The sequence below is a fragment of the Loxodonta africana genome (assembly GCF_030014295.1).
Source record: "Loxodonta africana isolate mLoxAfr1 chromosome 14 unlocalized genomic scaffold, mLoxAfr1.hap2 SUPER_14_unloc_2, whole genome shotgun sequence".
Taxonomy (NCBI): Eukaryota; Metazoa; Chordata; class Mammalia; order Proboscidea; family Elephantidae; genus Loxodonta; species Loxodonta africana.
This window is the reverse complement of record NW_026974833.1, coordinates 501,118-525,761: the sequence shown is the minus strand read 5'-3', so window position 1 is coordinate 525,761 and position 24,644 is coordinate 501,118.

Below are 24,644 nucleotides of genomic sequence, written 5' to 3'. Positions count from 1 at the left end.
TTTTTGCTGTCTACGTGTCCCCGCCTCCGGTGCAAGGCTGCGTATGTGGCCGGGCTCCGAAGGCAAGGCCGCAATCCTGGCAGCCTGGGCCCCGGCAGTCCAATGGTTTATGGACGTGGGGACACGGATGACCTGTTTGCCACATACAGGAGAAATCCTTGGGCCCTTCACTGGCTCGCCATTCAGCTCCACGACGTCCACTCCTGGCCCTGGCCTTTGGCCGGTGCCCCATTCAACGTGTGCTCGGGAGCCATGTTTCTCCACCCATCACTATCATTCTGCCACCAGGGGATATGTGAGTGTGGGAGTCACCGTCTGTCACTGGCAGCAGCGTCACAATTCACTGGACTTCCAGGTACCTGCAGACCTAGGCGGCCTTCTGCCTCAGGAAAGGTCCCGAATCCTTTATCCCAGACGCTGACACCTGCGCACTGGCGGACATTCATTTTGATCAACACAGAGGTCTGAGTGAGGGTCAGCAGGCCGGGTAGGTGAAGTCAAGGCCAGGTGGGCGGGACTAAGGCTTCTTTGCCATCACCATGGAGACAGTCTCCCCACCGGCAGAGTGGGCGCAGCTTATGATGGGCCTGGCGACAAGACTCAGCCAATGGCAGAGATCCAGCCCGCCAGGCAGATGACACAGGGCCCTCCATTGTGACCCAGGACACCTAGTGGCCACAGGATTTGAGCACACCCTGGGAAAGGCTACGCAGGCACAAGGGAGCCCCTGGTGCGGACTGCTTCAGGGCATTGGCACAGCAGGCCAGGGTCCAATTTTCCCACTTTCCTCGGGATATCAGTACGCAAGACATCTCCACTCAGCATCTCTTGCCTCTCTCTCTGTATGTGTTCCTTCTCTGAAATCTCTTTCTTCTCCCCCCACAGTCACTTCACAGCTTGGAGTGCCTGACAGAGTGCCTAGAGACGAAAGAGCAAAGGGGGAAGGCCTCTGGCTGTACTGGTTGCCCAAGGGCAGAGAAGATCTGGTAGTCTATCTGGAAGGACTAGGGAGTAGTGATTGACTGGGGAGCTACATCACGGGTGAACCCTGGCTGGGTGAATCTTGTTGACATGTGGCAGCCTGTCCGGAGACTACTAATTCCGCTGATAAGATTGGACTCAAATACCCGGCTGAGTGCCATGGGCAGAAAACATTGACACATACCTGCCAGAGGCCTATCCTGGGACTGAAGAGTCCACCTTGGTCTCCAGCGACTCATCATCTCAGCACACACTTTGCCGGCACACATGGAATCCGCCTCTCTCCACGAATCCTTGTCCTGCTAGGAAACACCGGATGGCACTCAGCCAAAGGAGAACACAGGCAAAGTCAAAAAAGCCCGCATTTTCAAGATTTTGCTTCTGCTGGGCCACAGCCGCCGGTGGCACACTGCATGTGCGTCACTTCTCCAAAGACAAGGCCGAAATCCGGACATCCAGGGCCCCAGCAGTCCAGAGTCTTCGGATGGCGGCATACTCTGCGGATGGTGCCACCTATTTGCCAAGTACAGGAGGGAGGTCTGTGCCCTAGACTGGCTCCCCTAGGGCTCCACGACCTCAGCTATTTTCCGACACCTTTGACCCGTGCCCTCTTGAGTGTGTGATCTCTAGTTACACTCCTCCTCTGACCACTCTCAAGCCGCCACCTGCGGATACCTGAGCGTGGAAATCAACACCTATCACTAGCTGCAGTGTCACAGGTCACTAGGTGTCTAGGCTCAGGCTGACCTTGGCTGTCTTCTGCCCAGGCAAGGAGCCTAACCCTTCAAAGGAAATGAGGACACGTGCTCACTGGCCGACATCCTTTCTTTCATCCACACAGTGGTCTAGATGAGGGGAAAGAGGCCAGGTAGGCCAGGTGAGGGCTGAGTGTGGGGCCTAAGGCTTCTTTCCCAATCACCATGGTGACAGCCACCGGAAGGCTGGGCGGAACTTCGGACGGGGACGAGTCACAAACACTCAGCCAATAGGAGAGGTCCAGCCTAACCGGCCAGTTCCGCAGAGCCCTCCATTTTACCCATGGACAGACAACGGCCCCTTGCGTCTTTGGCCACAAAATCCAGGGCACCCAGGTAATAACTTCACAGTAGGCAACCCGTGATGTGAACACGTTCGACACACTGGGACAGCAGGCAGGTACCTCTTTTCCACGTACGCTAGGATATCACTAGGGAAGGCGCCCTTCCTCAGCATCTGTGGCCTCTCAAGTATGTTTTCACTCAGAGGAATCTCTTCATTCTACCCCTGAGACACATCACAAGTATGAGGGGCCTGAGAGAGAGCCTAGAGATGGAACGGGGGAGGCTTCTGGCTGTACTGCTTCCCCGTGGGGACAGAATAGCAGGTAGTCTCTCTGGAAGGTCTTAGCTTCTGTTGACTGACACGCGCAATACAGTAGGGGCGGACCCTGGCCAGGGGGAGCTTGTGGGCAGATGCAACCTCTCCGGCGACGAATAATTGCGCTGCTGCTTTGTATGGTGAAAACCTCCCCCCGCCAAGGGGATGGGTAGAGAACATTGACCCACACCCGCCAGGGGCCTTTCCTGGGACTAAAGATCCCAACGTGGTCTCAACGTCGTCACCCTCTCAACACACACCTTTCCTGCACACGTAATCATGCCTTTCTCCGTCAGGGCCCTATCCTACCAGGAAAAAAAGCAAGCCGCTCAAAAAGGCCGATGCCAGGGAAATCGAGGAAACACTGCCAGTTTCCAAATTTTTGCTGTCTACACGTCCCCGCCTCCGGTGCAAGGCTGCCTATGTGGCCGGGCTCCGAAGGCAAGGCCGAAATCCTGGCAGCCTGGGCCCCAGCAGTCCAATGCTTGATGGAGGTGGGGACACGGATGACCTGTTCGCCACATACAGGAGGGATCCTTGGGCCCTTCACTGGCTCGCCATTCAGCTCCACGACGTCCACTACTGGCCCTGGCCTTTGCTTTGGCTGGTGCCCCATTAAACGTGTGCTCCGGAGCGATGTTTCTCCACCCATCACTAGCATTCTGCCACCAGGGGATATGTGAGTGTGGGAGTCACCATTTGTCACTGGCAGCAGTGTCACAAGTCACTAGACTTCCAGCTACCCGCTGACCTAGGCTGCCTTCTGCCCCAGGCAAGGTCCCGAATCCTTTATCCCAGATGCTGACACCTGGGCACTGGCGGACATTGATTTTTATCAACACAGAGGTCTGAGTGAGGGTCAGAGGGCCAGGTAGGTGAAGTGAAGGCCAGGTGGGCGGGGCTGAGGCTTCTTTGCCATCACCATAGAGACAGTCCCCCCACTGCAAGAGTCGGCGGAGCTTGGGATGGGCCTGGTGACAAGACTGAGCCAATGGCAGAGATCCGGCCCGCCAGGCAGATGACACAGGGCCCTCCATTGTGACCTATGACCCCTAGTGGCCACAGGATTGGAGCACGCCCCGGGAAAGGCTACGCAGGCACAAGGGAGCCCCTGGTGCGGACTGCTTCAGGGCATTGGCAGAGCACGCCAGGTACCTCTTTCCCACTTTCCTGAGGATATCAGTAGGCAAGCCATCCCCACTCAGCATCTCTTGCCTCTCTCTGTCTCTCTCTGCTTGTCTTCCTTCTCTGAAATCTCTTCCTTCTCCCCCTTGTCACTTCACACCTTGGAGTGCCTGACAGAGGGCCTAGAGACGAAAGAGCAAAGGGGGAAGGCCTCTGGCTCTACTGCTTGCCCATGGGGAGAGAAGTTCTGGGAGTCTATCTGGAAGGTCTAGAGAGTAGTGATTGATTGGGGAGCTACACCACGGGCGGACCTGGCCAGGTGAAGCTTGACATCACCGTGGGACCTGGCCAGGTGAAGCTCGCTGACAAGTGGCAGCCTCTCCGGAGACTACTAATTCCGCTGCTAACATTCTATGCAAATAACCGGCTGAGTGCCATGGGCAGAAAACATTGACACATACCTGCCAGAGGCCTATTCTGGGTCTGGAGAGTCCACCCTGGTCTCCCCTGCAACTCATCATCTCAGCACACACTTTGCCTGCACGCATGGAAACCGCCTCTCTCCACGAATGCCTTCACCTGCTAGGAAACACACGATGTCACTCAGCCAAAGGAGAGCACAGGCAAAGTCAACTGAAGGCCCCATTTTCAAGATTTTGCCCTATGCTGCTCCACAGCCTCCGGTGGCACACTGCATGTGCGTCACTTCTCGGTAGACAAGGCCCAAATCCGGGCATCCAGGGCCCCAGCCTTCCACAGTCTACGGATGGCGGCATATGGATCACCTCTTTGCCTCGTACGGCAGGGAGGCCTGGGCCCTAGACTGGCTCCGCTAGAGCTCCACGACCTCAGCTATTTTCCCTGACCTTTGGCCCGTGCCCTCGTGAGCGTGTCATCTCTAGTTACACTTCTCTTCCGACCACACTGAATCCGCCACCTGCGGATACCTGAGCGTGGAAGTCAACATCTATCACTGGCTGCAGCGTCACAGGTCACTAGGTGTCTAGGCTCAGGCTGACCTTGGCTGTCTTCTGCCCAGGCAAGGAGCCTAATCCTTCCAAGGAAATCAGGACACGTGCTCACTGGCCGACATCCTTTCTTTCATCCACACAGTGGTCTAGATGAGGTTAAAGAGGCCAGGTAGGCCAGGGGAAGGCTGAGTGCGGGGGCTAAGGCTTCTTTCCCGATCACCATGAAGAAACCACCAGAAGGCTAGGCGGAACTTCTGACGGGGACGAGTCACAAACACTGAGCCAATAGGAGAGGTCCAGCCTATCCGGCCAGTTCAGCAGAGCCCTCCATTTTCCTCATGGACAGACAATGGCCCCTTGCGTCTTTGGCCACAAAATCGAGGGCACCCAGGGAATAACTTCACAGTAGGCAACCCCTGATGTGAACACCTTCGACACACTGGGACAGCAGGCAGGTACCTCTTTTCCACCTACGCTAGGATATCAGTAGGCAAGGCGCCCTTCCTCTGCATCTATGGCCTCTCTGTATATGTTCATTCAGAGGAATCTCTTCATTCTACCCCTGAGACACATCACAAGTATGAGGGGCCTGAGAGAGAGCCTGGAGATGAAACGGGGGAGGCTTCTGGCTGGACCGCTCCCCAGTGGGTAGAGAACAGCAGGTAGTCTCTCTGGAAGGTCTTAGCTTCTGTTGATTGACATGTGCAATACAGTAGGGGCGGACCCTGGCCAGGTGGAGCTTGTGGGCAGATGCAACCTCTCTGGCCACGAATAATTCCGCTGCTGCTTTGTATGGCGAAAACCTCTCCCCGCCAAGGGGGATGGGTAGAGAACATTGACCCACACCCACCAGGGACCTTTCCTGGGACTATAGATCCCAACATGGTCTCAACGTCGTCACCCTCTCAGCACACACCCTTCCTGCACACATAATCCTGCCTTTCTCAGTCAGGGCCCTATCCCACCAGGAAAAAAAGCAAGCTGCTCAAAAAGGCCAATGCCAGGGAAATCGAGGAAACACTGCCATTTTCCACATTTTTGCTGTCTACATGTCCCCGCCTCCGGTGCAAGGCTGCGTATGTGACCGGGCTGCGAAGGCAAGGCCGAAATCCTGGCAGCCTGGGCCCCAGCAGACCAATGGTTTATGGACATGGGGACACGGATGACCTGTTTGCCACATACAGGAGGGATCCTTGGGCCCCTCACTGGCTCGCCATTGAGCTCCACGACGTCCACTGCTGGCCCTGGCCTTTGCTTTGGCTGCTGCCCCATTGAACGTGTGCTCCCGAGCCATGTTTCTCCACCCATCACTATCATTCTGCCACCAGGGGATATGTGAGTGTGGGAGTCACCATTTGTCACTGGCAGCAGTGTCACAAGTCACTAGACTTCCAGGTACCCGCTGACCTAGGCTGCCTCCTGCCCCTGGCAAGGTCCCCAATCCTTGACCCCAGATGCTGACACCTAGGCACTGGCGGACATTCATTTTTATCAACACAGAGGTCTGAGTGAGGGTCAGAGGGCCAGGTAGGTGAAGTCAAGGCCAGGTGGGCGGGGCTGAGGATTCTATACCATCACCATAGAGACAGTCCCCCCACCGCAAGAGTGGGCGGAGCTTGTGATGGGCCTTTTGACAAGACTCAGCCAATGGCAGAGATCCGGCCCGCCAGGCAGATGACACAGGGCCCTCCATTGTGACCTATGACACCTAGTGGCCAGTGCGTTGGAGCACACCCTGGGAAAGGCTACGTAGGCACAAGGGAGCCCCTGGTGCGGACTGCTTCAGGGCAGTGGCAGAGCAGGCCAGATACCTCTTTCCCACTTTCCTGAGGATATCAGTAGGCAAGGCATCCCCACTCAGCATCTCTTGCCTCTCTCTGTCTCTCTCTGCTTGTCTTCGTTCTCTGAAATCTCTTCCTTCTCCCCCTTGTCACTTCACACCTTGGAGTGCCTGACAGAGGGCCTAGAGACGAAAGAGCAGAGGGGGAAGGCCTCTGGCTCTACTGCTTGCCCATGGGGAGAGAAGTTCTGGGAGTCTATCTGGAAGGTCTAGAGAGTAGTGATTGATTGAGGAGCTACATCACGGGCGGACCTGGCCAGGTGAAGCTTGACATCACCGTGGGACCTGGCCAGGTGAAGCTCGCTGACAAGTGGCAGCCTCTCCGGAGACTACTAATTCCGCTGCTAACATTCTATGCAAATAACCGGCTGAGTGCCATGGGCAGAAAACATTGACACATACCTGCCAGAGGCCTATTCTGGGTCTGGAGAGTCCACCCTGGTCTCCCCTGCAACTCATCATCTCAGCACACACTTTGCCTGCACGCATGGAAACCGCCTCTCTCCACGAATGTCTTCACCTGCTAGGAAACACACGATGTCACTCAGCCAAAGGAGAGCACAGGTCAAGTCAACTCAAGCCCCCATTTTCAAGATTTTCCCTCTGCTGCTCCACAGCCTCCGGTGGCACACTGCATGTGCGTCACTTCTCGGTAGATGAGGCCGAAATCCGGGCATCCAGGGCCCCAGCCGTCCAGAATCTACGGATGGCGGCATATGGATCACCTCTTTGCCTCGTACAGCAGGGAGGCCTGGTTCCTAGACTGGCTCCGCTAGAGCTCCACGACCTCAGCTATTTTCCCTGACCTTTGGCCTGTGCCCTCGTGAGTGTGTCATCTCTACTTCCACTTCTCTTCCCACCACACTGAATCCGCCACCTGCGGATACCTGAGCGTGGACATCAACATCTATCACTGGCTGCAGTGTCACAGGTCACTAGGTGTCTAGGCTCAGGCTGACCTTGGCTGTCTTCTGCCCAGGCAAGGAACCTAATCCTTCCAAGGAAATGAGGACACGTGCTCACTGGTCGACATCCTTTCTTTCATCCACGCAGCGGTCTAGATGAGGGGAAAGAGGCCAGGTAGGCCAGGTGAGGGCTGAGTGTGGGGCCTAAGCCTTCTTTCCCAATCACCATGGTGACAGCCACCGGAAGGCTGGGCGGAACTTCGGACGGGGACGAGTCACAAACACTCAGCCAATAGGAGAGGTCCAGCCTAACCGGCCAGTTCCGCAGAGCCCTCCATTTTACCCATGGACAGACAACGCCCCCTTGCGTCTTTGGCCACAAAATCCAGGGCACCCAGGGAATAACTTCACAGTAGGCAACCCCTGATGTGAACACGTTCGACACACTGGGACAGCAGGCAGGTACCTCTTTTCCACTTACGCTAGGATATCACTAGGCAAGGCGCCCTTCCTCAGCATCTGTGGCCTCTCACGTATGTGTTCACTCAGAGGAATCTCTTCATTCTACCCCTGAGACACATCACAAGTATGAGGGGCCTGAGAGAGAGCCTAGAGATGGAACGGGGGAGGCTTCTGGCTGTACTGCTTCCCCGTGGGGACAGAATAGCAGGTAGTCTCTCTGGAAGGTCTTAGCTTCTGTTGACTGACACGCGCAATACAGTAGGGGCGGACCCTGGCCAGGGGGAGCTTGTGGGCAGATGCAACCTCTCCGGCGACGAATAATTGCGCTGCTGCTTTGTATGGTGAAAACCTCCCCCCGCCAAGGGGATGGGTAGAGAACATTGACCCACACCCGCCAGGGGCCTTTCCTGGGACTAAAGATCCCAACGTGGTCTCAATGTCGTCACCCTCTCAACACACACCTTTCCTGCACACGGAATCCTGCCTTTCTCCGTCAGGGCCCTATCCTACCAGGAAAAAAAGCAAGCCGCTCAAAGAGGCCGATGCCAGGGAAATCGAGGAAACACTGTCAGTTTCCAAATTGTTGCTGTCTACACGTCCCCGCCTCCGGTGCAAGGCTGCCTATGTGGCCGGGCTCCGAAGGCAAGGCCGAAATCCTGGCAGCCTGGGCCCCAGCAGGCCAATGCTTGATGGACGTGGGGACACGGATGACCTGTTCGCCACATACAGGAGGGATCCTTGGGCCCTTCACTGGCTCGCCATTCAGCTCCACGACGTCCACTACTGGCCCTGGCCTTTGCTTTGGCTGGTGCCCCATTAAACGTGTGCTCCGGAGCGATGTTGCTCCACCCATCACTAGCATTCTGCCACCAGGGGATATGTGAGTGTGGGAGTCACCATTTGTCACTGGCAGCAGTGTCACAAGTCACTAGACTTCCAGCTACCCGCTGACCTAGGCTGCCTTCTGCCCCAGGCAAGGTCCTGAATCCTTTATCCCAGATGCTGACACCTGGGCACTGGCGGACATTGATTTTTATCAACACAGAGGTCTGAGTGAGGGTCAGAGGGCCAGGTAGGTGAAGTGAAGGCCAGGTGGGCGGGGCTGAGGCTTCTTTGCCATCACCATAGAGACAGTCCCCCCACCGCAAGAGTGGGCGGAGCTTGGGATGGGCCTGGTGACAAGACTGAGCCAATGGCAGAGATCCGGCCCGCCAGGCAGATGACACAGGGCCCTCCATTGTGACCTATGACCCCTAGTGGCCACAGGATTGGAGCACGCCCCGGGAAAGGCTACGCAGGCACAAGGGAGCCCCTGGTGTGGACTGCTTCAGGGCATTGGCAGAGCACGCCAGGTACCTCTTTCCCACTTTCCTGAGGATATCAGTAGGCAAGGCATCCCCACTCAGCATCTCTTGCCTCTCTCTGTCTCTCTCTGCTTGTCTTCCTTCTCTGAAATCTCTTCCTTCTCCCCCTTGTCACTTCACACCTTGGAGTGCCTGACAGAGGGCCTAGAGACGAAAGAGCAAAGGGGGAAGGCCTCTGGCTCTACTGCTTGCCCATGGGGAGAGAAGTTCTGGGAGTCTATCTGGAAGGTCTAGAGAGTAGTGATTGATTGGGGAGCTACATCACGGGCGGACCTGGCCAGGTGAAGCTTGACATCACCGTGGGACCTGGCCAGGTGAAGCTCGCTGACAAGTGGCAGCCTCTCCGGAGACTACTAATTCCGCTCCTAACATTCTATGCAAATAACCGGCTGAGTGCCATGGGCAGAAAACATTGACACATACCTGCCAGAGGCCTATTCTGGGTCTGGAGAGTCCACCCTGGTCTCCCCTGCAACTCATCACCTCAGCACACACTTTGCCTGCACGCATGGAAACCGCCTCTCTCCACGAATGTCTTCACCTGCTAGGAAACACACGATGTCACTCAGCCAAAGGAGAGCACAGGCCAAGTCAACTCAAGCCCCCATTTTCAAGATTTTGCCCTCTGCTGCTCCACAGCCTCCGGTGGCACACTGCATGTGCGTCACTTCTCGGTAGACGAGGCCGAAATCCGGGCATCCAGGGCCCCAGCCGTCCAGAATCTACGGATGGCGGCATATGGATCACCTCTTTGCCTCGTACAGCAGGGAGGCCTGGGCCCTAGACTGGCTCCGCTAGAGCTCCACGACCTCAGCTATTTTCCCTGACCTTTGGCCTGTGCCCTCGTGAGTGTGTCATCTCTACTTCCACTTCTCTTCCCACCACACTGAATCCGCCACCTGCGGATACCTGAGCGTGGACATCAACATCTATCACTGGCTGCAGTGTCACAGGTCACTAGGTGTCTAGGCTCAGGCTGACCTTGGCTGTCTTCTGCCCAGGCAAGAACCTAATCCTTCCAAGGAAATGAGGACACGTGCTCACTGGCCGACATCCTTTCTTTCATCCACACAGCGGTCTAGATGAGGGGAAAGAGGCCAGGTAGGCCAGGTGAGGGCTGAGTGTGGGGCCTAAGGCTTCTTTCCCAATCACCATGGTGACAGCCACCGGAAGGCTGGGCGGAACTTCGAACGGGGACGAGTCACAAACACTCAGCCAATAGGAGAGGTCCAGCCTAACCGGCCAGTTCCGCAGAGCCCTCCATTTTACCCATGGACAGACAACGGCCCCTTGCGTCTTTGGCCACAAAATCCAGGGCACCCAGGGAATAACTTCACAGTAGGCAACCCCTGATGTGAACACGTTCGACACACTGGGACAGCAGGCAGGTACCTCTTTTCCACTTACGCTAGGATATCACTAGGCAAGGCGCCCTTCCTCAGCATCTGTGGCCTCTCACGTATGTGTTCACTCAGAGGAATCTCTTCATTCTACCCCTGAGACACATCACAAGTATGAGGGGCCTGAGAGAGAGCCTAGAGATGGAACGGGGGAGGTTTCTGGCTGTACTGCTTCCCCGTGGGGACAGAATAGCAGGTAGTCTCTCTGGAAGGTCTTAGCTTCTGTTGACTGACACGCGCAATACAGTAGGGGCGGACCCTGGCCAGGGGGAGCTTGTGGGCAGATGCAACCTCTCCGGCGACGAATAATTGCGCTGCTGCTTTGTATGGTGAAAACCTCCCCCCGCCAAGGGGGATGGGTAGAGAACATTGACCCACACCCGCCAGGGGCCTTTCCTGGGACTAAAGATCCCAACGTGGTCTCAACGTCGTCACCCTCTCAACACACACCTTTCCTGCACACGGAATCCTGCCTTTCTCCGTCAGGGCCCTATCCTACCAGGAAAAAAAGCAAGCCGCTCAAAGAGGCCGATGCCAGGGAAATCGAGGAAACACTGCCAGTTTCCAAATTTTTGCTGTCTACACGTCCCCGCCTCCGGTGCAAGGCTGCCTATGTGGCCGGGCTCCGAAGGCAAGGCCGAAATCCTGGCAGCCTGGGCCCCAGCAGTCCAATGCTTGATGGACGTGGGGACACGGATGACCTGTTCGCCACATACAGGAGGGATCCTTGGGCCCTTCACTGGCTCGCCATTCAGCTCCACGACGTCCACTACTGGCCCTGGCCTTTGCTTTGGCTGGTGCCCCATTAAACGTGTGCTCCGGAGCGATGTTGCTCCACCCATCACTAGCATTCTGCCACCAGGGGATATGTGAGTGTGGGAGTCACCATTTGTCACTGGCAGCAGTGTCACAAGTCAATAGACTTCCAGCTACCCGCTGACCTAGGCTGCCTTCTGCCCCAGGCAAGGTCCCGAATCCTTTATCCCAGATGCTGACACCTGGGCACTGGCGGACATTGATTTTTATCAACACAGAGGTCTGAGTGAGGGTCAGAGGGCCAGGTAGGTGAAGTGAAGGCCAGGTGGGCGGGGCTGAGGCTTCTTTGCCATCACCATAGAGACAGTCCCCCCACCGCAAGAGTGGGCGGAGCTTGGGATGGGCCTGGTGACAAGACTGAGCCAATGGCAGAGATCCGGCCCGCCAGGCAGATGACACAGGGCCCTCCATTGTGACCTATGACCCCTAGTGGCCACAGGATTGGAGCACGCCCCGGGAAAGGCTACGCAGGCACAAGGGAGCCCCTGGTGCGGACTGCTTCAGGGCATTGGCAGAGCACGCCAGGTACCTCTTTCCCACTTTCCTGAGGATATCAGTAGGCAAGCCATCCCCACTCAGCATCTCTTGCCTCTCTCTGTCTCTCTCTGCTTGTCTTCCTTCTCTGAAATCTCTTCCTTCTCCCCCTTGTCACTTCACACCTTGGAGTGCCTGACAGAGGGCCTAGAGACGAAAGAGCAAAGGGGGAAGGCCTCTGGCTCTACTGCTTGCCCATGGGGAGAGAAGTTCTGGGAGTCTATCTGGAAAGTCTAGAGAGTAGTGATTGATTGGGGAGCTACATCACGGGCGGACCTGGCCAGGTGAAGCTTGACATCACCGTGGGACCTGGCCAGGTGAAGCTCGCTGACAAGTGGCAGCCTCTCCGGAGACTACTAATTCCGCTGCTAACATTCTATGCAAATAACCGGCTGAGTGCCATGGGCAGAAAACATTGACACATACCTGCCAGAGGCCTATTCTCGGTCTGGAGAGTCCACCCTGGTCTCCCCTGCAACTCATCATCTCAGCACACACTTTGCCTGCACGCATGGAAACCGCCTCTCTCCACGAATGTCTTCACCTGCTAGGAAACACACGATGTCACTCAGCCAAAGGAGAGCACAGGCCAAGTCAACTCAAGCCCCCATTTTCAAGATTTTGCCCTCTGCTGCTCCACAGCCTCCGGTGGCACACTGCATGTGCGTCACTTCTCGGTAGACGAGGCCGAAATCCGGGCATCCAGGGCCCCAGCCGTCCAGAATCTACGGATGGCGGCATATGGATCACCTCTTTGCCTCGTACAGCAGGGAGGCCTGGGCCCTAGACTGGCTCCGCTAGAGCTCCACGACCTCAGCTATTTTCCCTGACCTTTGGCCTGTGCCCTCGTGAGTGTGTCATCTCTACTTCCACTTCTCTTCCCACCACACTGAATCCGCCACCTGCGGATACCTGAGCGTGGACATCAACATCTATCACTGGCTGCAGTGTCACAGGTCACTAGGTGTCTAGGCTCAGGCTGACCTTGGCTGTCTTCTGCCCAGGCAAGGAACCTAATCCTTCCAAGGAAATGAGGACACATGCTCACTGGCCGACATCCTTTCTTTCATCCACGCAGCGGTCCAGATGAGGGGAAAGAGGCCAGGTAGGCCAGGTGAGGGCTGAGTGTGGGGCCTAAGGCTTCTTTCCCAATCACCATGGTGACAGCCACCGGAAGGCTGGGCGGAACTTCGGACGGGGACGAGTCACAAACACTCAGCCAATAGGAGAGGTCCAGCCTAACCGGCCAGTTCCGCAGAGCCCTCCATTTTACCCATGGACAGACAACGGCCCCTTGCGTCTTTGGCCACAAAATCCAGGGCACCCAGGGAATAACTTCACAGTAGGCAACCCCTGATGTGAACACGTTCGACACACTGGGACAGCAGGGAGGTACCTCTTTTCCACTTACGCTAGGATATCACTAGGCAAGGCGCCCTTCCTCAGCATCTGTGGCCTCTCACGTATGTGTTCACTCAGAGGAATCTCTTCATTCTACCCCTGAGACACATCACAAGTATGAGGGGCCTGAGAGAGAGCCTAGAGATGGAACGGGGGAGGTTTCTGGCTGTACTGCTTCCCCGTGGGGACAGAATAGCAGGTAGTCTCTCTGGAAGGTCTTAGCTTCTGTTGACTGACACGCGCAATACAGTAGGGGCGGACCCTGGCCAGGGGGAGCTTGTGGGCAGATGCAACCTCTCCGGCGACGAATAATTGCGCTGCTGCTTTGTATGGTGAAAACCTCCCCCCGCCAAGGGGATGGGTAGAGAACATTGACCCACACCCGCCAGGGGCCTTTCCTGGGACTAAAGATCCCAACGTGGTCTCAACGTCGTCACCCTCTCAACACACACCTTTCCTGCACACGGAATCCTGCCTTTCTCCGTCAGGGCCCTATCCTACCAGGAAAAAAAGCAAGCCGCTCAAAGAGGCCGATGCCAGGGAAATCGAGGAAACACTGCCAGTTTCCAAATTTTGCTGTCTACACGTCCCCGCCTCCGGTGCAAGGCTGCCTATGTGGCCGGGCTCCGAAGGCAAGGCCGAAATCCTGGCAGCCTGGGCCCCAGCAGTCCAATGCTTGATGGACGTGGGGACACGGATGACCTGTTCGCCACATACAGGAGGGATCCTTGGGCCCTTCACTGGCTCGCCATTCAGCTCCACGACGTCCACTACTGGCCCTGGCCTTTGCTTTGGCTGGTGCCCCATTAAACGTGTGCTCCGGAGCGATGTTGCTCCACCCATCACTAGCATTCTGCCACCAGGGGATATGTGAGTGTGGGAGTCACCATTTGTCACTGGCAGCAGTGTCACAAGTCAATAGACTTCCAGCTACCCGCTGACCTAGGCTGCCTTCTGCCCCAGGCAAGGTCCCGAATCCTTTATCCCAGATGCTGACACCTGGGCACTGGCGGACATTGATTTTTATCAACACAGAGGTCTGAGTGAGGGTCAGAGGGCCAGTTAGGTGAAGTGAAGGCCAGGTGGGCGGGGCTGAGGCTTCTTTGCCATCACCATAGAGACAGTCCCCCCACCGCAAGAGTGGGCGGAGCTTGGGATGGGCCTGGTGACAAGACTGAGCCAATGGCAGAGATCCGGCCCGCCAGGCAGATGACACAGGGCCCTCCATTGTGACCTATGACTCCTAGTGGCCACAGGATTGGAGCACGCCCCGGGAAAGGCTACGCAGGCACAAGGGAGCCCCTGGTGCGGACTGCTTCAGGGCATTGGCAGAGCACGCCAGGTACCTCTTTCCCACTTTCCTGAGGATATCAGTAGGCAAGCCATCCCCACTCAGCATCTCTTGCCTCTCTCTGTCTCTCTCTGCTTGTCTTCCTTCTCTGAAATCTCTTCCTTCTCCCCCTTGTCACTTCACACCTTGGAGTGCCTGACAGAGGGCCTAGAGACGAAAGAGCAAAGGGGGAAGGCCTCTGGCTCTACTGCTTGCCCATGGGGAGAGAAGTTCTGGGAGTCTATCTGGAAAGTCTAGAGAGTAGTGATTGATTGGGGAGCTACATCACGGGCGGACCTGGCCAGGTGAAGCTTGACATCACCGTGGGACCTGGCCAGGTGAAGCTCGCTGACAAGTGGCAGCCTCTCCGGAGACTACTAATTCCGCTGCTAACATTCTATGCAAATAACCGGCTGAGTGCCATGGGCAGAAAACATTGACACATACCTGCCAGAGGCCTATTCTCGGTCTGGAGAGTCCACCCTGGTCTCCCCTGCAACTCATCATCTCAGCACACACTTTGCCTGCACGCATGGAAACCGCCTCTCTCCACGAATGTCTTCACCTGCTAGGAAACACACGATGTCACTCAGCCAAAGGAGAGCACAGGCCAAGTCAACTCAAGCCCCCATTTTCAAGATTTTGCCCTCTGCTGCTCCACAGCCTCCGGTGGCACACTGCATGTGCGTCACTTCTCGGTAGACGAGGCCGAAATCCGGGCATCCAGGGCCCCAGCCGTCCAGAATCTACGGATGGCGGCATATGGATCACCTCTTTGCCTCGTACAGCAGGGAGGCCTGGGCCCTAGACTGGCTCCGCTAGAGCTCCACGACCTCAGCTATTTTCCCTGACCTTTGGCCTGTGCCCTCGTGAGTGTGTCATCTCTACTTCCACTTCTCTTCTCACCACACTGAATCCGCCACCTGCGGATACCTGAGCGTGGACATCAACATCTATCACTGGCTGCAGTGTCACAGGTCACTAGGTGTCTAGGCTCAGGCTGACCTTGGCTGTCTTCTGCCCAGGCAAGGAACCTAATCCTTCCAAGGAAATGAGGACACATGCTCACTGGCCGACATCCTTTCTTTCATCCACGCAGTGGTCTAGATGAGGGGAAAGAGGCCAGGTAGGCCAGGTGAGGGCTGAGTGTGGGGCCTAAGGCTTCTTTCCCAATCACCATGGTGACAGCCACCGGAAGGCTGGGCGGAACTTCGGACGGGGACGAGTCACAAACACTCAGCCAATAGGAGAGGTCCAGCCTAACCGGCCAGTTCCGCAGAGCCCTCCATTTTACCCATGGACAGACAACGGCCCCTTGCGTCTTTGGCCACAAAATCCAGGGCACCCAGGGAATAACTTCACAGTAGGCAACCCCTGATGTGAACACGTTCGACACACTGGGACAGCAGGCAGGTACCTCTTTTCCACTTACGCTAGGATATCACTAGGCAAGGCGCCCTTCCTCAGCATCTGTGGCCTCTCACGTATGTGTTCACTCAGAGGAATCTCTTCATTCTACCCCTGAGACACATCACAAGTATGAGGGGCCTGAGAGAGAGCCTAGAGATGGAACGGGGGAGGTTTCTGGCTGTACTGCTTCCCCGTGGGGACAGAATAGCAGGTAGTCTCTCTGGAAGGCCTTAGCTTCTGTTGACTGACACGCGCAATACAGTAGGGGCGGACCCTGGCCAGGGGGAGCTTGTGGGCAGATGCAACCTCTCCGGCGATGAATAATTGCGCTGCTGCTTTGTATGGTGAAAACCTCCCCCCGCCAAGGGGATGGGTAGAGAACATTGACCCACACCCGCCAGGGGCCTTTCCTGGGACTAAAGATCCCAACGTGGTCTCAACGTCGTCACCCTCTCAACACACACCTTTCCTGCACACGGAATCCTGCCTTTCTCCGTCAGGGCCCTATCCTACCAGGAAAAAAAGCAAGCCGCTCAAAGAGGCCGATGCCAGGGAAATCGAGGAAACACTGCCAGTTTCCAAATTTTTGCTGTCTACACGTCCCCGCCTCCGGTGCAAGGCTGCCTATGTGGCCGGGCTCCGAAGGCAAGGCCGAAATCCTGGCAGCCTGGGCCCCAGCAGTCCAATGCTTGATGGACGTGGGGACACGGATGACCTGTTCGCCACATACAGGAGGGATCCTTGGGCCCTTCACTGGCTCGCCATTCAGCTCCACGACGTCCACTACTGGCCCTGGCCTTTGCTTTGGCTGGTGCCCCATTAAACGTGTGCTCCGGAGCGATGTTGCTCCACCCATCACTAGCATTCTGCCACCAGGGGATATGTGAGTGTGGGAGTCACCATTTGTCACTGGCAGCAGTGTCACAAGTCAATAGACTTCCAGCTACCCGCTGACCTAGGCTGCCTTCTGCCCCAGGCAAGGTCCCGAATCCTTTATCCCAGATGCTGACACCTGGGCACTGGCGGACATTGATTTTTATCAACACAGAGGTCTGAGTGAGGGTCAGAGGGCCAGGTAGGTGAAGTGAAGGCCAGGTGGGCGGGGCTGAGGCTTCTTTGCCATCACCATAGAGACAGTCCCCCCACCGCAAGAGTGGGCGGAGCTTGGGATGGGCCTGGTGACAAGACTGAGCCAATGGCAGAGATCCGGCCCGCCAGGCAGATGACACAGGGCCCTCCATTGTGACCTATGACCCCTAGTGGCCACAGGATTGGAGCACGCCCCGGGAAAGGCTACGCAGGCACAAGGGAGCCCCTGGTGCGGACTGCTTCAGGGCATTGGCAGAGCACGCCAGGTACCTCTTTCCCACTTTCCTGAGGATATCAGTAGGCAAGCCATCCCCACTCAGCATCTCTTGCCTCTCTCTGTCTCTCTCTGCTTGTCTTCCTTCTCTGAAATCTCTTCCTTCTCCCCCTTGTCACTTCACACCTTGGAGTGCCTGACAGAGGGCCTAGAGACGAAAGAGCAAAGGGGGAAGGCCTCTGGCTCTACTGCTTGCCCATGGGGAGAGAAGTTCTGGGAGTCTATCTGGAAAGTCTAGAGAGTAGTGATTGATTGGGGAGCTACATCACGGGCGGACCTGGCCAGGTGAAGCTTGACATCACCGTGGGACCTGGCCAGGTGAAGCTCGCTGACAAGTGGCAGCCTCTCCGGAGACTACTAATTCCGCTGCTAACATTCTATGCAAATAACCGGCTGAGTGCCATGGGCAGAAAACATTGACACATACCTGCCAGAGGCCTATTCTCGGTCTGGAGAGTCCACCCTGGTCTCCCCTGCAACTCATCATCTCAGCACACACTTTGCCTGCACGCATGGAAACCGCCTCTCTCCACGAATGTCTTCACCTGCTAGGAAACACACGATGTCACTCAGCCAAAGGAGAGCACAGGCCAAGTCAACTCAAGCCCCCATTTTCAAGATTTTGCCCTCTGCTGCTCCACAGCCTCCGGTGGCACACTGCATGTGCGTCACTTCTCGGTAGACGAGGCCGAAATCCGGGCATCCAGGGCCCCAGCCGTCCAGAATCTACGGATGGCGGCATATGGATCACCTCTTTGCCTCGTACAGCAGGGAGGCCTGGGCCCTAGACTGGCTCCGCTAGAGCTCCACGACCTCAGCTATTTTCCCTGACCTTTGGCCTGTGCCCTCGTGAGTGTGTCATCTCTACTTCCACTTCTCTTCTCACCACACTGAATCCGCCACCTGCGGATACCTGAGCGTGGACATCAACATCTATCACTGGCTGCAGTGTCACAGGTCACTAGGTGTCTAGGCTCAGGCTGACCTTGGCTGTCTTCTGCCCAGGCAAGGAACCTAATCCTTCCAAGGAAATGAGGACACATGCTCACTGGCCGACATCCTTTCTTTCATCCACGCAGTGGTCTAGATGAGGGGAAAGAGGCCAGGTAGGCCAGGTGAGGGCTGAGTGTGGGGCCTAAGGCTTCTTTCCCAATCACCATGGTGACAGCCACCGGAAGGCTGGGCGGAACTTCGGACGGGGACGAGTCACAAACACTCAGCCAATAGGAGAGGTCCAGCCTAACCGGCCAGTTCCGCAGAGCCCTCCATTTTACCCATGGACAGACAACGGCCCCTTGCGTCTTTGGCCACAAAATCCAGGGCACCCAGGGAATAACTTCACAGTAGGCAACCCCTGATGTGAACACGTTCGACACACTGGGACAGCAGGCAGGTACCTCTTTTCCACTTACGCTAGGATATCACTAGGCAAGGCGCCCTTCCTCAGCATCTGTGGCCTCTCACGTATGTGTTCACTCAGAGGAATCTCTTCATTCTACCCCTGAGACACATCACAAGTATGAGGGGCCTGAGAGAGAGCCTAGAGATGGAACGGGGGAGGTTTCTGGCTGTACTGCTTCCCCGTGGGGACAGAATAGCAGGTAGTCTCTCTGGAAGGTCTTAGCTTCTGTTGACTGACACGCGCAATACAGTAGGGGCGGACCCTGGCCAGGGGGAGCTTGTGGGCAGATGCAACCTCTCCGGCGACGAATAATTGCGCTGCTGCTTTGTATGGTGAAAACCTCCCCCAGCCAAGGGGGATGGGTAGAGAACATTGACCCACACCCGCCAGGGGCCTTTCCTGGGACTAAAGATCCCAACGTGGTCTCAACGTCGTCACCCTCTCAACACACACCTTTCCTGCACACGGAATCCTGCCTTTCTCCGTCAGGGCCCTATCCTACCAGGAAAAAAAGCAAGCCGCTCAAAGAGGCCGATGCCAGGGAAATCGAGGAAACACTGCCAGTTTCCAAATTTTTGCTGTCTACACGTCCCCGCCTCCGGTGCAAGGCTGCCTATGTGGCCGGGCTCCGAAGGCAAGGCCGAAATCCTGGCAGCCTGGGCCCCAGCAGTCCAATGCTTGATGGACGTGGGGACACGGATGACCTGTTCGCCACATACAGGAGGGATCCTTGGGCCCTTCACTGGCTCGCCATTCAGCTCCACGACGTCCACTACTGGCCCTGGCCTTTGCTTTGGCTGGTGCCCCATTAAACGTGTGCTCCGGAGCGATGTTTCTCCACCCATCACTAGCATTCTGCCACCAGGGGATATGTGAGTGTGCGAGTCACCATTTGTCACTGGCAGCAGTGTCACAAGTCACTAGACTTCCAGCTACCCGCTGACCTAGGCTGCCTTCTGCCCCCGGCAAGGTCCCGAATCCTTTATCCCAGATGCTGACACCTGGCCACTGGCGGACATTGATTTTTATCAACACAGAGGTCTGAGTGAGGGTCAGAGGGCCAGGTAGGTGAAGTGAAGGCCAGGTGGGCGGGGCTGAGGCTTCTTTGCCATCACCATAGAGACAGTCCCCCCACCGCAAGAGTGGGCGGAGCTTGGGATGGGCCTGGTGACAAGACTGAGCCAATGGCAGAGATCCGGCCCGCCAGGCAGATGACACAGGGCCCTCCATTGTGACCTATGACCCCTAGTGGCCACAGGATTGGAGCACGCCCCGGGAAAGTCTACGCAGGCACAAGGGAGCCCCTGGTGTGGACTGCTTCAGGGCATTGGCAGAGCACGCCAGGTACCTCTTTCCCACTTTCCTGAGGATATCAGTAGGCAAGGCATCCCCACTCAGCATCTCTTGCCTCTCTCTGTCTCTCTCTGCTTGTCTTCCTTCTCTGAAATCTCTTCCTTCTCCCCCTTGTCACTTCACACCTTGGAGTGCCTGACAGAGGGCCTAGAGACGAAAGAGCAAAGGGGGAAGGCCTCTGGCTCTACTGCTTGCCCATGGGGAGAGAAGTTCTGGGAGTCTATCTGGAAGGTCTAGAGAGTAGTGATTGATTGGGGAGCTACATCACGGGCGGACCTGGCCAGGTGAAGCTTGACATCACCGTGGGACCTGGCCAGGTGAAGCTCGCTGACAAGTGGCAGCCTCTCCGGAGACTACTAATTCCGCTGCTAACATTCTATGCAAATAACCGGCTGAGTGCCATGGGCAGAAAACATTGACACATACCTGCCAGAGGCCTATTCTGGGTCTGGAGAGTCCACCCTGGTCTCCCCTGCAACTCATCATCTCAGCACACACTTTGCCTGCACGCATGGAAACCGCCTCTCTCCACGAATGTCTTCACCTGCTAGGAAACACACGATGTCACTCAGCCAAAGGAGAGCACAGGCCAAGTCAACTCAAGCCCCCATTTTCAAGATCTTGCCCTCTGCTGCTCCACAGCCTCCGGTGGCACACTGCATGTGCGTCACTTCTCGGTAGACGAGGCCGAAATCCGGGCATCCAGGGCCCCAGCCGTCCAGAATCTACGGATGGCGGCATATGGATCACCTCTTTGCCTCGTACAGCAGGGAGGCCTGGGCCCTAGACTGGCTCCGCTAGAGCTCCACGACCTCAGCTATTTTCCCTGACCTTTGGCCTGTGCCCTCGTGAGTGTGTCATCTCTACTTCCACTTCTCTTCCCACCACACTGAATCCGCCACCTGCGGATACCTCAGCGTGGACATCAACATCTATCACTGGCTGCAGTGTCACAGGTCACTAGGTGTCTAGGCTCAGGCTGACCTTGGCTGTCTTCTGCCCAGGCAAGGAACCTAATTCTTCCAAGGAAATGAGGACACATGCTCACTGGCCGACATCCTTTCTTTCATCCACGCAGCGGTCTAGATGAGGGGAAAGAGGCCAGGTAGGCCAGGTGAGGGCTGAGTGTGGGGCCTAAGGCTTCTTTCCCAATCACCATGGTGACAGCCACCGGAAGGCTGGGCGGAACTTCGGACGGGGACGAGTCACAAACACTCAGCCAATAGGAGAGGTCCAGCCTAACCGGCCAGTTCCGCAGAGCCCTCCATTTTACCCATGGACAGACAACGGCCCCTTGCGTCTTTGGCCACAAAATCCAGGGCACCCAGGGAATAACTTCACAGTAGGCAACCCCTGATGTGAACACGTTCGACACACTGGGACAGCAGGCAGGTACCTCTTTTCCACTTACGCTAGGATATCACTAGGCAAGGCGCCCTTCCTCAGCATCTGTGGCCTCTCACGTATGTGTTCACTCAGAGGAATCTCTTCATTCTACCCCTGAGACACATCACAAGTATGAGGGGCCTGAGAGAGAGCCTAGAGATGGAACGGGGGAGGCTTCTGGCTGTACTGCTTCCCCGTGGGGACAGAATAGCAGGTAGTCTCTCTGGAAGGTCTTAGCTTCTGTTGACTGACACGCGCAATACAGTAGGGGCGGACCCTGGCCAGGGGGAGCTTGTGGGCAGATGCAACCTCTCCGGCGACGAATAATTGCGCTGCTGCTTTGTATGGTGAAAACCTCCCCCCGCCAAGGGGGATGGGTAGAGAACATTGACCCACACCCGCCAGGGGCCTTTCCTGGGACTAAAGATCCCAACGTGGTCTCAACGTCGTCACCCTCTCAACACACACCTTTCCTGCACACGGAATCCTGCCTTTCTCCGTCAGGGCCCTATCCTACCAGGAAAAAAAGCAAGCCGCTCAAAGAGGCCGATGCCAGGGAAATCGAGGAAACACTGCCAGTTTCCAAATTTTTGCTGTCTACACGTCCCCGCCTCCGGTGCAAGGCTGCCTATGTGGCCGGGCTCCGAAGGCAAGGCCGAAATCCTGGCAGCCTGGGCCCCAGCAGTGCAATGGTTGATGGACGTGGGGACACGGATGACCTGTTCGCCACATACAGGAGGGATCCTTGGGCCCTTCACTGGCTCGCCATTCAGCTCCACGACGTCCACTACTGGCCCTGGCCTTTGCTTTGGCTGGTGCCCCATTAAACATGTGCTCCGGAGCGATGTTGCTCCACCCATCACTAGCGTTCTGCCACCAGGGGATATGTGAGTGTGGGAGTCACCATTTGTCACTGGCAGCAGTGTCACAAGTCACTAGACTTCCAGCTACCCACTGACCTAGGCTGCCTTCTGCCCCAGGCAACGTCCCGAATCCTTTATCCCAGATGCTGACACCTGGGCACTGGCGGACATTGATTTTTATCAACACAGAGGTCTGAGTGAGGGTCAGAGGGCCAGGTAGGTGAAGTGAAGGCCAGGTGGGCGGGGCTGAGGCTTCTTTGCCATCACCATAGAGACAGTCCCCCCACCGCAAGAGTGGGCGGAGCTTGGGATGGGCCTGGTGACAAGACTGAGCCAATGGCAGAGATCCGGCCCGCCAGGCAGATGACACAGGGCCCTCCATTGTGACCTATGACCCCTAGTGGCCACAGGATTGGAGCACGCCCCGGGAAAGGCTACGCAGGCACAAGGGAGCCCCTGGTGCGGACTGCTTCAGGGCATTGGCAGAGCACGCCAGGTACCTCTTTCCCACTTTCCTGAGGATATCAGTAGGCAAGCCATCCCCACTCAGCATCTCTTGCCTCTCTCTGTCTCTCTCTGCTTGTCTTCCTTCTCTGAAATCTCTTCCTTCTCCCCCTTGTCACTTCACACCTTGGAGTGCCTGACAGAGGGCCTAGAGACGAAAGAGCAAAGGGGGAAGGCCTCTGGCTCTACTGCTTGCCCATGGGGAGAGAAGTTCTGGGAGTCTATCTGGAAGGTCTAGAGAGTAGTGATTGATTGGGGAGCTACATCACTGGCGGACCTGGCCAGGTGAAGCTTGACATCACCGTGGGACCTGGCCAGGTGAAGCTCGCTGACAAGTGGCAGCCTCTCCGGAGACTACTAATTCCTCTGCTAACATTCTATGCAAATAACCGGCTGAGTGCCATGGGCAGAAAACATTGACACATACCTGCCAGAGGCCTATTCTGGGTCTGAAGAGTCCACCCTGGTCTCCCCTGCAACTCATCATCTCAGCACACACTTTGCCTGCACGCATGGAAACCGCCTCTCTCCACGAATGTCTTCACCTGCTAGGAAACACACGATGTCACTCAGCCAAAGGAGAGCACAGGCCAAGTCAACTGAAGCCCCCATTTTCAAGATCTTGCCCTCTGCTGCTCCACAGCCTCCGGTGGCACACTGCATGTGCGTCACTTCTCGGTAGACGAGGCCGAAATCCGGGCATCCAGGGCCCCAGCCGTCCAGAATCTACGGATGGCGGCATATGGATCACCTCTTTGCCTCGTACAGCAGGGAGGCCTGGGCCCTAGACTGGCTCCGCTAGAGCTCCACGACCTCAGCTATTTTCCCTGACCTTTGGCCTGTGCCCTCGTGAGTGTGTCATCTCTACCTCCACTTCTCTTCCCACCACACTGAATCCGCCACCTGCGGATACCTGAGCGTGGACATCAACATCTATCACTGGCTGCAGTGTCACAGGTCACTAGGTGTCTAGGCTCAGGCTGACCTTGGCCGTCTTCTACCCAGGCAAGGAACCTAATCCTTCCAAGGAAATGAGGACACGTGCTCACTGGCCGACATCCTTTCTTTCATCCACACAGTGGTCTAGATGAGGGGAAAGAGGCCAGGTAGGCCAGGTGAGGGCTGAGTGTGGGGCCTAAGGCTTCTTTCCCAATCACCATGGTGACAGCCACCGGAAGGCTGGGCGGAACTTCGGACGGGGACGAGTCACAAACACTCAGCCAATAGGAGAGGTCCAGCCTAACCGGCCAGTTCCGCAGAGCCCTCCATTTTACCCATGGACAGACAACGGCCCCTTGCGTCTTTGGCCACAAAATCCAGGGCACCCAGGGAATAACTTCACAGTAGGCAACCCCTGATGTGAACACGTTCGACACACTGGGACAGCAGGCAGGTACCTCTTTTCCACTTACGCTAGGATATCACTAGGCAAGGCGCCCTTCCTCAGCATCTGTGGCCTCTCACGTATGTGTTCACTCAGAGGAATCTCTTCATTCTACCCCTGAGACACAGCACAAGTATGAGGGACCTGAGAGAGAGCCTAGAGAAGGAACGGGGGAGGCTTCTGGCTGTACTGCTTCCCCGTGGGAACAGAATAGCAGGTAGTCTCTCTGGAAGGTCTTAGCTTCTGTTGACTGACACGCGCAATACAGTAGGGGCGGACCCAGGCCAGGGGGAGCTTGTGGGCAGATGCAACCTCTCCAGCGACGAATAATTGCGCTGCTGCTTTGTATGGTGAAAACCTCCCCCAGCCAAGGGGGATGGGTAGAGAACATTGACCCACACCCGCCAGGGGCCTTTCCTGGGACTAAAGATCCCAACGTGGTCTCAACGTCGTCACCCTCTCAACACACACCTTTCCTGCACACGGAATCCTGC